Raw genomic sequence first — 16,108 nt, 5'->3', positions numbered from 1 at the left:
GGACTAAGTGCACTTAATGTTAAATAGTAAGAAAAAGATAGTTGATAGCAATTTCTAAGGCAGTTTGAAGTGTTAAGACATATTGAAGCTAGTTGCGGGAGCACAGCTTGTAATCCTGGCATTCAGGAGGCTGAGATAGGAGGATTGCAGTTTGTGGACAGCTGAAGCTACTTAGTGAGGCCCTTTACAACTCAGTGAGCCCCTATTTCAAAGTAAAGAATAAAAAATAGCTTGGAGGTAGAATGCCCCTGGGTTCCATCCCCAGTACTGCAAAAAAAAAAAAAAAAAAGGCATGCTCAACTTCAATAAAGCGGTGGGGAATGCTCACCATACAGGAAAAGGTCTACAAGAGTACAAGAGTAGACTTGTCCAAGAAGAAAACACAAAATGTTCTCTCGATGACCAGGCATATTCAAGTCCCACTACGTGGTAAGGCTTTTGTATAATAAAAATCCAAACCTAAGAAGTTTTAAGATTTATAAGATCACATGTATTTATTATAAGATATAAGAGGTGTGAAACTATTGTCATGCCACACTGAAGTGAATAGGTATAGGGTGAAGGGAATATGGTAAAGGGCTGTTTCCCTAAGGAACTGGGTTTTTTTTCCTGGCTGTCAATGAAATAAAATGTTAATATATTTTTACAATTTCAAGTATGAAGAAAACTTGTATAAATAGGACACAGATTTTTCCACTTGAATTTGAAAATAAGATGATATGATACTCTATTGATCCCAAGTTTGTTTGTTTGTTTGTTTTGTGGTACTCGGGACTGAACCCAGGGGCATTTTACCTCTGATCCACACACCCCCCCTCAGCCCTATTTTTTATTCTTTATTTTGAAACAGGGTCTCACTGACTTGCAGAGAGCCTCATGAAGTAGCTGAGGCTGGCCACAAATATGTGATCCTCCGGTCTCAGCCTCCCAAGTACTGGTATGTCAAGCCTGCATTTGGTCTCCACATCTCTTTATTCTCCTTCTTATTGGTTCCAATCTTCAATCTTTCCTTGGCTTCATGATCTGGCAGTGTTGACGATAAAGATCAGCTCTTTTGGGGAATACCCCGGAATGAGAGTTTTGCTTGCGGTATGCTTTATTTTTTTGTGGAAGGGCCATAGAAGTGATATTGTGCTAGTCTCATTGCATTTGATCAGCCAGTACATGGTTTGTCTTATTACTATTAATGTCAATGTTTGTCACTTGTTTACAGTAGTGTCTGCCAGGATTCTCTACTGGAAAGTTGCTATTTTTTCTACTGTAATTAATGCATATTTAGTGAGAATATACTTTGAAATTATGTAAATATTTTTTCTCAAGCTTTCAGTTAATTAACATGAGAATGGACTTGTGGATACGTATTTTGTGTGATGTTATAGTCTGCTGTGATTATTAGTTGCTTTGAATGTGCACATTGTCCTGAGCTTGGCCACTGGAAGCCTCTTCAAACTGGTTTCTGTGTCCTGAAATGTCCTCATCATTCTTCCAATAGTCTTGATGACACAATAAAATATTCCAGGCTTATCTTGTACTTTCTGGGCCAGTCCTGGATTCAGACAATTCTAGGAGCCCAAATTCCTTTTAAGGTAGAATAGTATTTAGTAACTAAGATCTGGGCACTAGGTATTTTTAACAAAGATACGAGATTACTCACATTGTTATAGTTGATTATTTTGGATCAGTTTTACTAGGACAGGGAGTTTCCAGATATTTGGTCAAACATTATCCTGGGAGTGTCTGTGAGGGTGTTTTTGGATAAGAGTGACCTATGAATTGGCAGACAGTAAAGCAGTTTGTACACCTGAATGTAGATGGGCCTCCCCCAGTCAGTTGAAGGCCTGAATAGAACAAAACTTCCGACATCCCCCCACCCCAGCAGGGGAAGGGGAATCTCACCGTGCACTGTCTTTGAGCTGAGTTTATTCTGCCTTCCGACTCTAACTGCGAAGTCAGTTTAGGGCTCAAGCCTCTGTCCTTGCACTGAACACACACCTGAGCTCTCCTGAGGCTCCAGCTTGCTGGCTGCGGGTCACAGGACCTTTTCGTCTCCATAATTTCATCAGCTCAATTTTCCTAGTGAATCTTGTTGTTTTTGTCTTTTGTGGACACTCCAACTAATATAAAAACATGTTTCTACATTTATTTCTATGTCTATCTAAATATATTGTAGCCCATGAGTTTATGTTCTTACATCTAATTTAAATGCAATATCGCAGGATTCATCCTGGTTTTCTCGGTTCCTATTTGTACTTTCCTCTCTGATCATGAAAGCCTGAAATACCCACATTCCATTCTATGGTTTGGGCAGATCCACTCTTTATAACCAGTCCCACCCTTTGCCTCATTGCACTATTGAGCGATGAGATGCCACCCAGGCTCTGACACACAGGCCGCTGCCCCTCCTTTACCCAGAGCCATCCTCTGTGCCCCACCGCAGCCCCCACCCTCCATTTTGCCCTTACTCCTGGCAGGCACCTACACCCATGCTGGGCAGTGCCACCAAAGAGGCCTGTGCTCCTTTCCCCAGGCGGACACCTGCTCATCCCGTCACCCCACAATTGGTGATGTCTTCTTACACAAAAATATCCTCACTTGTTTTTTTCTAGTATATCAGGAAGTACGGAAAATCTGCAATAAATAGTTTTGACATTTCCCGGTTTAAACAATTCTCCAATTCATCAAATACATTTGGAAAAATGAAAAAATACTTATATGAATATGGATATGTCAGAGCTTCCTTCCTTCCTATGCCATTCTAAAGCTTTCAATTTTAGTATAACTACTAAATGTAGGAAGGAAATTTATGGCCTTGAAACATGTCAAGAGGACCCCATGTTCTGTTTGAGAGATGGCATTCTATGTCCCACTTATACAAGTTGTGTTTTCAAATTTAGGATTCATGGCAGCTGTGCTACTATACTTAGTGGGAGGGTAGGGATAGAAATTTAATTTTGACAAATTTCTCAACATAGCTTAAATCTTATTTTGAAAAAATGAATTATTTAAAAACAAAACACTTATTTATATAAATGTGCTTTTTTAAAATCTCAATTTAAAGTATTCACAACTTTAGTTGTAAGCATATATCATGATAAATATTCCCATTTTTGGTATAGTTCCTGTAACATATTTTTTTTAAAAAAAGATGACTGTTTCTAGAGCAAAACTTTGGCAAAAATGTCCTTGTTTTTCTGAATTTTTTTTTTCTTTTTGTGGGTCTGGGGTTGGAACCCAGGGGCATTCGACCTCTGAGCTACACCCCCTACCCTATTTTTTATTCTTTATTTTGAAACAGGGTCTAAGTTGCAGAGGGCCTCACTAAGTAGTAGCTGAGGCTGTCTGCGAACCGCGATCCTCCTGTCTCAGCCTCCCGGATGCTGGGATAACAAGCATGCACCACCACGCCCGGCTATTTTTCTGAATCTTTATGAAGTTTTTTTTCTCTCTTTCATTTAGAAAATCAATGGGCAGTGTCTCTTTTAGAGGGCACTGAAATGGCGACACGTGAATATGAATATGAAGATACATGAAGAAACAACATTCCTTGTACATATGTTAATTGATTCATATTGTTTATTTTATTTAAACAAAATTATTTCCAAATCACCTTTTATTTATGAAAAATAAAGCACAAGATAAAAATAAGGCACCATCTGAGACTGTTAACTCTTTTACAATAGAAAATATAAGTTCAAAGTTTAGACTCAATGCAGAACATTGAAAATGGGAACTGGCCAATTCAGTGATCACAAATTCCACTTTAGGTCACTCCAGCTACTTCCAGTGATTTCTATGTATGCAAATATGTCAAAACAATTATAACAAGTTACTTACTATTACTAAAATATGGTGGTAGTATTGGCAGTGAGGATCTTTAGGAAATTGATAAGTTTTGAGCAGTCCTAAAAATTAGTATGCTTATTATGTACAGAAATTGTGTTACTGAAAACATGTATAAATTAAATATGGCAAAAATACTAAAGCAGTGTTTCCCCAAATGAGTCATAAGTTTAATGGTTTTCAGCCAATGTTTTAAAAATGAAATAGTTGTAGAAAAATATCAGAAAGCATCATATGCAGTAAGAGTGAAGACAGTTTTATAAAATCTTTTATTTATTTATTTTTTTGGTGGTACTGGGGTTCCTGGAAGCCCTTCTACCTCCAGGCTACACTCCCAGACCTATTTTTTATATTTTTATTTGGAAAGAGGGTCTCTTAAGCCAGCATGGCTGGCTTCGAACCTGCACAATCCTCCTGTCTCTGCCTCCTAAGCGCGGGGATTACAAACGTGCACCACCATGCCTGGCCCCTCAACCCTATTTTATTTTTTATTTTGAAACAAGGTATCACTATACAGGGTCTTGCTGGTTTGCTGAGGCTGGGCTGGAAACTGTGATCCTCCTATCTCAGCTTCCCAAGTTTTGGGATTACAGGTATGTGCCACCACTGCCAGCTTAGCACCGATTTTTCAAGGTGAAAGTCATAGTAGAGAGGGCAGAAGAAGAGCAAACACATAGACATGACACGTTACGTTACAGAATAAGCAGTCATTAGCACCTAGAGCCAGAAGGGTGAGGGCTAGTGGTATTATGGTATAACTGAAAGGTGAAAGAGCACATTCCTATAGGAACCTTGTTGGAATACTGATGTGCTAGTATTTTATCCTACAGGCCATGAGCAAACACCTTCCTTGGATTACTCAGACATAGAAGTGAGGTGATTAGATCAGTCTTCCTACAGATGGCTTGGACTAGAAGGATAGATTGGTAAGGGAGCCCCCATTAGAGGAAGGAAGACCAATGTGAGCTCCAGTAGGCCAGAAATGACCAGGGCATGGACTGAGGCTCTAAAGTGATGGCAGAAAAACAGGATGGGCTTTGGAGATGTCTAAAAGGCAGAGCAGTCAGATGTGAGAATGGGCAGTAAGAACAGGAGAGGTGGGGCAAGCAGAGAGAGAAGCAACGGGTCCTCCAGCTAAAGTGAGCCCACTGTGTTAGCCTTGACTGAAATAGTGAATGCCTCAGGGAGGGGAGAGGCCTGATATTTAATTTACCTTCAGATAAGTGGGTTTGAATTGTTGGAGGACTACTCATGGGGATATTTAATAGGAGCTGGGATAGAATTAGGCTCTTGAAGATTCATTAACTGAATGCTGGGTGTGGTGGCGCATGCTTGTAATCCCAGCATTTGGGAGGCTAAGACAGGAAGACTGCAGTTCAAAGAAAGCCTCACACCGGGCGTGGTGGCGCACGCTTGTAATCCCCGCGCTTGGGAGGCGGAGACAGGAGGATCGCGCAGGTTCAAAGCCAGCAGTGCGCGCTGGCTTAGGAGACCCTGTTTCCAAAAATGAAAATGTAAAAATAGGTCTGGGAGTGTAGCCCGGAGGTAGAAGGGCTTCCAGGAACCCCAGTACCACCAAAAAAAAAAAAAAAAAAGAAAAAAGAAAAAAAGAAAGCCTCAGCTACTACTTAGTGAGACCCTTTGCAGCTCAGTGAGACCCTGCTTCAAAATAAAGAATAAAAAATACGGCTTGGGGAATAGTTTGGAGGTAGAATGCCTCTGAGTTCCATTGCCAGTACTAGAAAAAAACAAAAAACAAAAAGATTAACTGAAGGACAGGGAGGCAAATGGCCCAGAAGTGGCATCAGCAATTGGGAAGATGTTGCTTTGGAACATGAGACAATAATGCACACGAGGCTGGAGAATGCCAATCCTGAAGGAGGCAGGTTGAAATAACAGAGACAGGATGAGAGACTTCTGAAGACTGTAATCACTCCAACATCATTTTCATCTAAATAAGAACTTTTAACTTAGGACACAGCATGTGCTTAAGGAAACATATCCACACTGCCGTTGAGTCAGGTCTGCTATTTATAGTGTACTCTAGATCATGTTAATATAAATAATTCGGGAATAAACAGCTATAATCTATGAGAAGATTGAGAAAATGTCCAGGCACACAGGCACCTACCTGGATTGTTACATCCTTTTTTTATATTCTGAAAGTGCCTTTGAGTTCAGTCAAGGGCAAAGAGACTTGAATTTATAAAATAAAAAATTCAGCGCTTGGGAGGCTGAGACAGGAGGATCGCACAGGTTTGAAGCCAGCCTCAGCTACTAAGTGAGGCTCTCAGCAACTTAGCAAGACTCTGTTTCCAAATAAAATATAAAATAGGTCTGGGGGTGTAGCCCAGAGGTAGAAAGCCCCTGGGTTCCATCCCTAGTACCAGAAGAAAAAAAAAAAAATCAGGCTAGCTGCCAAAAGTCATTCCCATTAAACAGAGGGCTATAGGGCATTCACAACATTGTTCCTAGAGGTATTTATGCATCATGCTAAACAAAGGAATGGCTGTCAAAGAATGGCACCCTTCACTGAGTCTCACAAGGAAAACTGGTGCAGTTTGTGGGCTGAAAGTATAGTGGGGAAAACAACAACAGCAGCAATAACATTCTGGTGCTTGGTGACTCAGCCCCTGTCCCATCTGTGCAGTCTCTCCTCCCCACTAGAGCCGGTCTAGGATGTGTCCCTTCTCATCATCCTCTTTCACTGGGACCCCTCCGCCAGCCTCTTAATGTTCTCACATGGTTTTTGATGCTGTCCTCCATCTCTCCTCTCTACACCAGACAGAGTGACTTTTCAAATGCAGTCTAATTATGTCACCCTTTATGTATGTATATTTTAAGATAAGTTTTAGAATAAAGACTAGGTCTTTGCAGTCTAAAGTGACCTGATGACCTGGCCCCATGGGGACCCCTCACCTCACTCTCTGTGCTCCAGGTGGCGACCATCCCAGCGTTCAGCATGTGGCGCAGCCCAGACTTTGGTCCTTTTCTTATGCTCAGCTCAAAGGCATCTCCCATAGGCCTCCAGAGTGGGCCAGAGAGGCTCTGAGACGGTATCGCAGCAGTACTGAGATTTTCCTTTAAAAGACAAAAACCACTTTGTAATGATGAATGTGTTTATGTAACAGCAGGACTGATGTCTGTAGCTTCCTGTAGCCTCCTCTAGACTGGGAGCACCTCATGGCCGGGGACCACTTGTATCTTGTTCGTATTTACATCCCACCACCCAGCACAGCACCAGAAACCTGGGAAGACTCAATGATACTCAGAATATTCTAAAAAGGGCCTGGGAAGGGATTAATTGAGTGGAGGTAAAGTTGTGTCTGCTTAGTTGAACAGGGCTATCTATAGAATAATCTACTTCAAATTAATCTATTTCAAAGAGATATGCTAATGTGAACATGTCTTTTTAACTATCCTGTTTTATCAAGAAAATGGTGACAATGTATTGATAAAAAGATTTTTAGTATGAAAATTTAGAATCAAACTGTAGATTTTAAACATGAAAAATAGTACTTAATGTGATATTAAAGATGATAGCATTTTAATGCATATTTGGAGTGTTTGTATGTAGTAACATGCTTTTATTTTCTGAATTCAAATTTTAAAATGGATCCTTCATCTTCCTATTTTTTAAAAATATTTAACAGAAGAGCCTACTTAAGGATTGCTAATACTGAGTTCAGTATAGACAATACTCTTGCTAATAATTTATTGTATTAGAGTATGGTATATTATATCAATAAAGCTATAGCTCCATACATGACTTTTAAAATATCTTCGACATGTGAGGAGCTGCAGGGGGTGAGGTTGTCTCTGATGAACTGGTGGTAAAAGATTCCAAGAGGGTGGGACGGTGAGCGCTGCGGCTTCTTGCCTGTGCAAAGGGCCTCAGCCTTAGCTTACAGTTCCTTTTCCCTACTGCTTCCCCTAGTCTGGAGGGCAAGCCATCCTTAGCATTAGGATTGGAGTATGTGACGAAAGCCCAAGCCTGACAAGTGTTGCACTTTTGTGTTCACCTGGGCACAGGAACTGTGGGATGGGCAAATAACAGAATCAGAGCCAATTGGACATAATGAAGCCCTTGTGGGACATTGAGACACTAATTTGTCGATTAGCTTGAGGTTGGAAGGATGCGATGCCACAGAAAAGAACCTACACAAAGCTTCAACCCAGAGGAAGGGTCTTAGGGATTTTGAATAGAGAATTTTCTGCCCAAGTGCATTCAGCTGGACCAAATGACTTTTTTGTCCCACTTATTAGCCTTGAATGGCACAGTTCAACACTGTATTTGATAAATTCTAAATTGCAATGCCACACATCTGTAGAGTTGCTTTAGAGCAGTCAAAACTGAAACCTAAGCCGAGCTGGTGGCGCACGCTTGTAAACCCAGCATTTGGGAGACTGAGACAGGAGGATTGCGGTTCTCATCCTGCCTCAGCTACTACTTAGTGAGGCTCTTTGCAACTCAGTGAGTTCCTGTTTCAAGATAAAGAATAAAAAACAGGGCTGGGGGTATAGCTCGGAGGTAGAATGCCCTTGAGCTCCATCCCCAGTACAGCAAAAACAAACAAACAAACAAAAATCCTTAAAGCTTTAGTACTTCAAATGCCAAGGAAAATTAAAAATGGTCCAATGCTTGCTTGCTTGTACTCTTTCAGAAAGTGTAAGTGAAGCCTTGCCAGTCTTGTGTACAGTCTTGATTAAATATAGATGATAAAATAAGATGAAGAAACAAGCAACAATTTAATAGTAATATGTATCATGATTATCATTCAGGTTTTAAAAAATAAAAGTTTATTTTTAAAAAAAAATTGAAAATTCGAGCCGGGTGTGGTGGTGCACGCTTGTAATCCCCGCGCTTGGGAGGCTGAGACAGGAGGATCACACAGGTTTGAAGCCAGCCTCAGCTACTGAGTGAGGCTCTCAGCAACTTAGTGAGACCCTGTTTCCAAATAAAGTATAAAAATAGGTCTAGGAGTATAGCCCAGAGGTAGAAAGGCTCTGGGTCCACCCCAGTACCACAAAAAAAAAAAAAAAAAAGAAAAAGAAAATTCAGTTTCATTACTCAAAACTCCAGACAAAAGTAATTATGAATTATGGCTACTCAAATTATGAGTAAATTAAGCATCTGTTTTTGAAATATAAGTAAAATCTAAACATGTAACAAGATGTATCCTCCCTGGGGGAGAAAACATGTTACATAGTAGATAAAAGGCTACAGATGAGTTTGATCTAGGTAGCTAAGGGTCTGATTACAAGGCAGAAGCAATGTCTAAGTGTTAATAGTCAAGATGGGTTTCGATTGTCCTTTCAAAATGAGAAATAATTATTGTCTGGAAATAGCCTGCTCTGAAGGAAACCATGTCTTTCTGAGTAGATGAACTCCTCTGGAGTAATTACTACTAACATTAAGGTCCAGTTCTTACAGTGAGTCTGACTTCGTACGTCTGTCCCCTGTTTATTAGTAGGCAGTGCTTGCCAAAGACTCCAAACACGTCTAGAGAGGCCACGCTTACTCCCCAAATAATCAGGAGGCCAGTATTCACTCCCATTAGCCTGTGTTTGCATTGCAATGTTTTGTTTCCACTTGGTAAGAGAAAAGTTTCCAGTGAAGGGCAAAAGCAGGGAAGAATGCTTTACAAGAGTTTAAAAAAGTAATGTTCTCAAGTGGTGCTCCTCTGTATGTACACTACAGTATCTATATTTTCACATCTATAATAAACATAGCAGATACAAAGGATAAACTGTCCTGCACAGAATCTCCTTTGCTCACACCGACTCCACTCACAGGCTCAGTTCAGTGAGTCTGCCAGGACCTGTTCCAGGAGTTATTCTAATCTTACCTTACCCTGATGCCAAGACACTATTTATACAAACTCTCTCAAGTATGTTATTTATTGGCGGGGTGCGGGTGGGGTTAGGGGAGGAGAGCAGGGATCTTATGATCATTTAATTAAGAATTTTATTTAATTAAGAATTTTATCAAATTTGTCGGTTTTTATTGGTATATGTGTTAGCTTTCCCTAATTGTCATTAGGAGAAAAGACAAAAGCCCAGATAAGAGGTCAGATGCTGATTGTCTCACTAAAAAGTCTCAGTGATTCACTGACTGGTGCCTGTTTATTTTTTTTTTTTTGTCCTCTACTTTAAGTATTCAATCAAACTCTCATATCATGGTGTTTCCAAAGGATAAATATTTAGACACCAATATTTTCATTATTAGCAGTAATGAACATATTGTCATTTATATTTTTGTTTTACATATGGAAACACTGTCAGAAGGCAGTTCAGTTATTTTCCATAATAGCTCTCTGAGGGGGGTTAACAAGAAATCCTTATGTTAAGTATTAGCCATGTGAGGAATCATTCTTGTTATTTTTATTTGAAGAATTCAATTATAAAACTGAATCATATGCAGGGGTGTCATTTTTATCCTGTTTTAAAAAGTCTTCCACTCAAGGAAAATTTCCTCAAACCAAGAGAAAATATGTGTACTCACAGGTATATTCAGGAGAGTTTGTAATTCCTTTGGTCTGGAGGAAACTGTGTGTCTTGAGTAATGAATCTGATTGTCATTAAAAAAAATAACTTTAATTTTTCAAGAACAGAATAATAATCAAGAAGAGATACTACTATTGAATATTTGCTTCATCCTATTTTCTGATTCATATTTTATCAGCTAGGCTTTTTGATCCTCTTCCCATTAAGTATTTAGTGATTTATAAACAATATTTACAAAGATGCAGCTAAGAGGGACCCTGTGTCCCTTGTGCAATGTGAGAAATTCTGTTGAATAATGACATTGTCTGATTTATCTGTTTACAAATAAGATTTTCAAGTATTAAAGTTAAATATTCTGTTTAATAATTTAAAATGCTGTCTCAGAGAGTTTTGGAAGGTACATTCTCTACAGAATTTTTTTTTAGTAACATCCTGTCTTGGCAGTGAAGAAAAAATATATCTAGAAAGATATGCATGTACATATATAGCCAATATGATAGATGTGCATGTATACATTAAATGTGTGCATCTATATAATGTCAAGATACAGGTCTATGGTATACGGTAGTGGCTCTTGAACTTTTAGAGCTCAAAACCACTTTTAATATAAAAAATTTAAAGCTTAACATGGTGGCTCATTCCTGTAAACCCAGTACTTGGGTAGTTGAGACCGGAGGATTGTAGGTTCAAAGCTAGCCTCAGCCACTTAGTGAGACACTGTTTCAAAATAACAGTGGCTTGGTGTATAGCTCAGAAGTAGAATGCCTCTGGATTCAATTCCCAGTACCAAAAAAAAAAAAAAAAAATTCCTCTCCCCTACCCTTTTGACAATAGCTAAAATTTATATATTCATTCATTAAGAGGATAAACAAGTAACGTGGAATTAACCTACATGTTAAACACAGCTGTCCTCTGCTCTCATCACGACATCTTCCACATCTGTCTGCACTACTGTGGAGGCGGGTGCAGTGTTCTGTGCTCCAATGATCTGTTTGTAAACATGGAGCTCTCTTGCCCCTGAATCCCTGGTCTGCAGATGGGGACAGCAACTGAAGGGGGCATTCATGGAATTCTTTCTGAGCCCCCTTGGGGGTCACTCCCAAGAGAGCTCATAATAGAGAAAAGTAGAAAATCACAAAACAAATGTGATGTTTCTAAGAATATATTCCTCAGGATGTCAATTACCCAGAAAACCCCAAGATATTTTTCCTTCTACACTTTGACTCTCATGCAATCCCATCAAGGCCATGAGTAGGGTAGTGATTCTTTGAACTGAAAATGACTAACCTGGAATAGAAAGAGTTGGGGAGGTGGAGTGGGGAGGAGGAGGCGAGGCAAAGTTAATAGAGTCTTTAGACTTCCTGGCTTGCATGCTACATTCACTGACAAAATTCACTGGAGGCTGGTTATCTTCCAAAGGCTGAATATCTAATTATTAATAGATAAACAAAACCTGCTCGTGTGTATTTAGTCCGCTTTTGGCCACTGTAATTAAATCTCTGACATGGCGACTTACAAAGCTCATGGCCCTTGCTTAGCCCACCATCCTGGAGGCTGCCAGCCTCAGTGCCACAGTGCTGGCTGTCCTGATGATGCAGTGACCGCTGCCCCTCTGCTCTGTCACCTCCTGGTGCAGATAGAAAGGTCAGGAGTGTGTGCAGCATCAAGCTAGTGATCGCACTCTAAACCAGGCACAGAGTGAGCGCAGGAGGGGCCAGTCCTGCTCCTTTTATCATGATCTGCTTGGGAAGAATCTTCAGAAAGCACGCCCCAGGTGACCTATAACCTCCCTCTAGGCCCTGCCTCCTTAGGCGCCACAGAACCTGCCACCACCCTAAGCCTGGGCACCCACTTCCAATCACATAAGCCTGTGAGACACAGTGAAGCTATTTCCAGACCATAAAACTACCCAGCCCATACCCTCCCCTTTCTCCTTCCTTCGTTCTTTATCCCCACTCCATGATGATTTTCTTATAGTTCTTACATATTTTTTTTTCATTTTTATTTTATTTAATTTTTTTTATTGGTGCACTGTATTCATACATCATAGTAGGATACATACTTTAGTAGACATACATGCACACTTTTCCCAGTCAGCCCCCACCCAATCCCTACCCCATTCTCTCCCTATCCCTCCCTCCCATGCTTGGCTTAGTAGTTGACATCTAGTATTATGGCAATTTATCTAAAATTAAAAATGATAATCTCACATAACAGTTTCATTTGTCTGATACCAAGCTTTTGATGACTTAAAGATAACATTTCAATATTTCTTTTTGCTTTCTTACTTACCAGAGAATATTTTTTTCTATTTTTTAGGTGAAACTATCATATATTTATATATTTATTTTTCAGAAAAAAATCTATCCTAATATGGAATATGGAGTCTAGGTACCCAAAACGATCTTGAAAAAGAACAAAGCTAGAAGATATATATTTTCTGATTTCAAACCATATAAAGCTACAATAATTTAAACAGTGAAGTACTATTCTAAAGGCAGATATATAAACCATTGGAGTTAAATAAAAGCCTAGAGCTAAATTCCTCCCTATATTGTCAAGTTATTTTTGACAAGGTTTCCACGAACATTTGGTGGTGGAAATGATAATCTTTTAACTAAATATTGTTAAAAAATAATAATTACATGGAAAAGAATAAAATTGGACCCTTACCTAATCCCATATACAAATATTAACTCAAAATAGATAATAGACCTAAATATAAATCTTAAGACTATAAACTTTTAGGAGAAAATCTGGGTCATAAAACCTCACAACACTGAAATTGGCAGTGATTTCTTGGTTATGATTTCAATGGCACAGGCAACAGAGGAGTATACAGACTCCCTAAAAAATAAAAAAAAAATTGTATATCCAAAGACAATGTAAACAGAGTTAACAGTTACTAATAGAATGGGATAAAATATTTCCAATTGCTATATCTGAAGGTATATTAATATTCCAACTAGAAATCCTAAAAATTAACAACAATAAAGGCAAACAATACCCTTTAGAGATAGGTAAAAGACTAACATAAATAATGAATCTCCACAGATAACCAATCTTAATTGTCTGTTGGATGGAAACTCTTGTTTCTCTGTTTCTGGTGTTTGTTACCTATTTCTTCTTTGTAGTTAATCTCTTTGAGTATTTTCTCTATGAACTTCCGGGAAGATGGCGACCGAGAAAAGCGGGGCTTAAGAGCCCTGCTAACAACAAATCTCCATTACCACAAAATCAGCGCCTTTCATAGCCAGAAAATACCATCACCAGTGAAACAAAAAATCACCAGGCTCCAGAGAGAAAGCGGACTGAGAACAGAGCCACAGAGGAGATAACCGGCCTTGCGCCCAAGGACGCGGCAGAGGCGGCAGCAGCGCCATACTGCAGGTGGCACCGGCGAATTCATGGGACGGCTACAGCAAGCCGAGGTGAGCCACTGCGGAACAGCCAGGCGGGATTTCTCCGCGCAGAGAGCATCTAAAGCTCCCAGTGGCCGAGCTCAGCACACGCTGCAGTGATTCAGAGTAGAAATCAAAATCAAGAAGAAAAACGCCAGCCCCATAGCCGAGGGCGTAGCAGCGGCGCCATATTGCCACCGGCGGCAGCAGCAGCAAATTCAGCGAGGCCAGTACAGCTACATCTGCGTACTCAAGAACAGTGAGTCAAATTGCGGGCCACAGAGGAGAAATCCCAGTACTGTACTCCCTGGGACTTGACCCAGTGGGGGAGGGGCAGTGGCAGAGATATCACACCATAGGAGAACGTGCAACCTGGCACCCCCCACAGTCTAAAGCAGCCTCTATCGACTCTCTGGGTCGGAGACTCTGTGATACAACCCAGTAAAGGAGTAGTGGGGTCTGAGATACTACTGACTCAAGATCCAGAACACCTTAAGGGAAGTCATAGTGACCCAAGGGAAGAACCCAGAGAAGGCACAAACATCCGAAATCATGGGAAAGAGGAATAATACTGGAGCAATTAATGCCCACAACCCCACAACATCAGAACCCAATAAAACAGAAAATCAGAGATTTCTAGAAGATCAAATCAGGAAAATAACTGTAGAAATAATAGAGGTGCTTCGAAAAGAACTCAGAGAGAGCCAAAAAGAGATAAAGGATGCAATTAATGAAGTAAAGGCCTCAATTCAAAGCACAAACAACCGATTAGAACACATGGAGAACAGAATCTTGCTCTTAGAAGATGAGCAATCCAAAAATGAACTCATAGTTTCTAATCTAGAAAAAAATATCTGACAACAGGAATCTGATATTGAAGAAATATGGGCCCATTTTAAGAGAGCTAACCCAAGAATAATTGGAATAGAGGAGGGAGAAGAAAGTGAAACCAAAGGGATCAACAATCTCTTCAAAGAAGTAATAGCAGAAAATTTTCCAAACATAGAGCAAGAGGTTGATACAAAGGTCCAGGAAACTTATAGAACTCCCTTTAGACAGGATCGGAGAAGAGGATCCCCACGCCACATAATTGTCAAAATGACCAATGTGGAAGCCAAGCAGAGAATCTTAAAGGCAACAAAAACAAAGGGCCAAGTGACATTCAGAGGCAAACCAATTAGAATCACTCCAGACTTCTCAAACCAAGTCATGAGAGCCAGAAGGGCTTGGAGTAACATATTCCAAACTCTGAAAGAAAACAACTTCCATCCAAAAATTTCCTACCCAGCAAAACTTTCTATCAAATTAGATGGAGAAATAAGAAGCTTCCATGACAAACAGAAACTGAAGGAATTTATGTCTTCTTTTTTTTTAATAGCTCAACTCAGAGTTCTATTCTCTTTTTTCAGTGGATTTTTTTCTTCTTTTCTCTTTCTTTGTTTAGTAGTACTAGGGAATGAACCCAGGAGCATTCTACCTCTGAGCTACAACCACAGCCCGATTTTTTAGTTTGAAACTGGGTCTCACTGAATTGCAGAGGGCCTCACTAAATTGTGAGGCTGGCTAGGAATCTGTGATCCTCCTGTTTCAGCCTCTCAAGTACTGGAATTACAAGCATGTGACACCACGCCTGGCTCAGAAGGGCTTTCTAATATCTTGGTTAAAGCAGTTGGAGACTAACTGGGCATAGTATACTTTTATTATAAGTAATTTATACTCAGGAATCCAGACTTCATAGCTAAACAAGGGTACATCTTTGTGTCCCAGAATGTAAAATATTTATACTAGATTAATAAAAAATAAGAAAAACTATCAAATAAAATTGGCTTAGTAGAGTAGAAGTGTGCCTACTGTAAAACCCAGTAATTCCTCTCCTAGGTAGAAATGTTAGAGATGTTGCATGTATGTACCAAGAAATAGGTAAATGGCTGCTCATACTTTGTAACAGCTTAAAAAAAATCAGAAAAATAAAACAAAACAAAAAACACAGAACAGAAATAACCCATAGCTCCATTAACAGTAGGTGATACAACACATACATAAATTAGGCATAATAATACTGTGGAATAGTATTAACCAGTGATAAAGTGTCAACAGTTAAATACTCTATAAAAACATAGGTGAGTCTTAAAAGAATAATGAGGAATAAAAATAGGAAGTGAGAAAGAAGGCTGTCTCACTCAAAATTCTCTCTGCTAAACTCCAAACCAACTGACCATACAACCTACAGGAAGGAAGACTTATTTTCTCAGTTTCTTGGAGATTTCAGGTTCAGTCCATGTGAGGCTGGGTCTCCGGTTCTCAGGGAATGGTGGTGGAAAGTGGAGAAAGGGAGCGAGCAAGGCTGTTCTCACATTCAT

Source organism: Muscardinus avellanarius (genome assembly GCF_963383645.1).
Source record: "Muscardinus avellanarius genome assembly, chromosome: 8".
NCBI lineage: Eukaryota > Metazoa > Chordata > Mammalia > Rodentia > Gliridae > Muscardinus > Muscardinus avellanarius.
Note: the sequence above shows the minus strand (reverse complement) of the source record.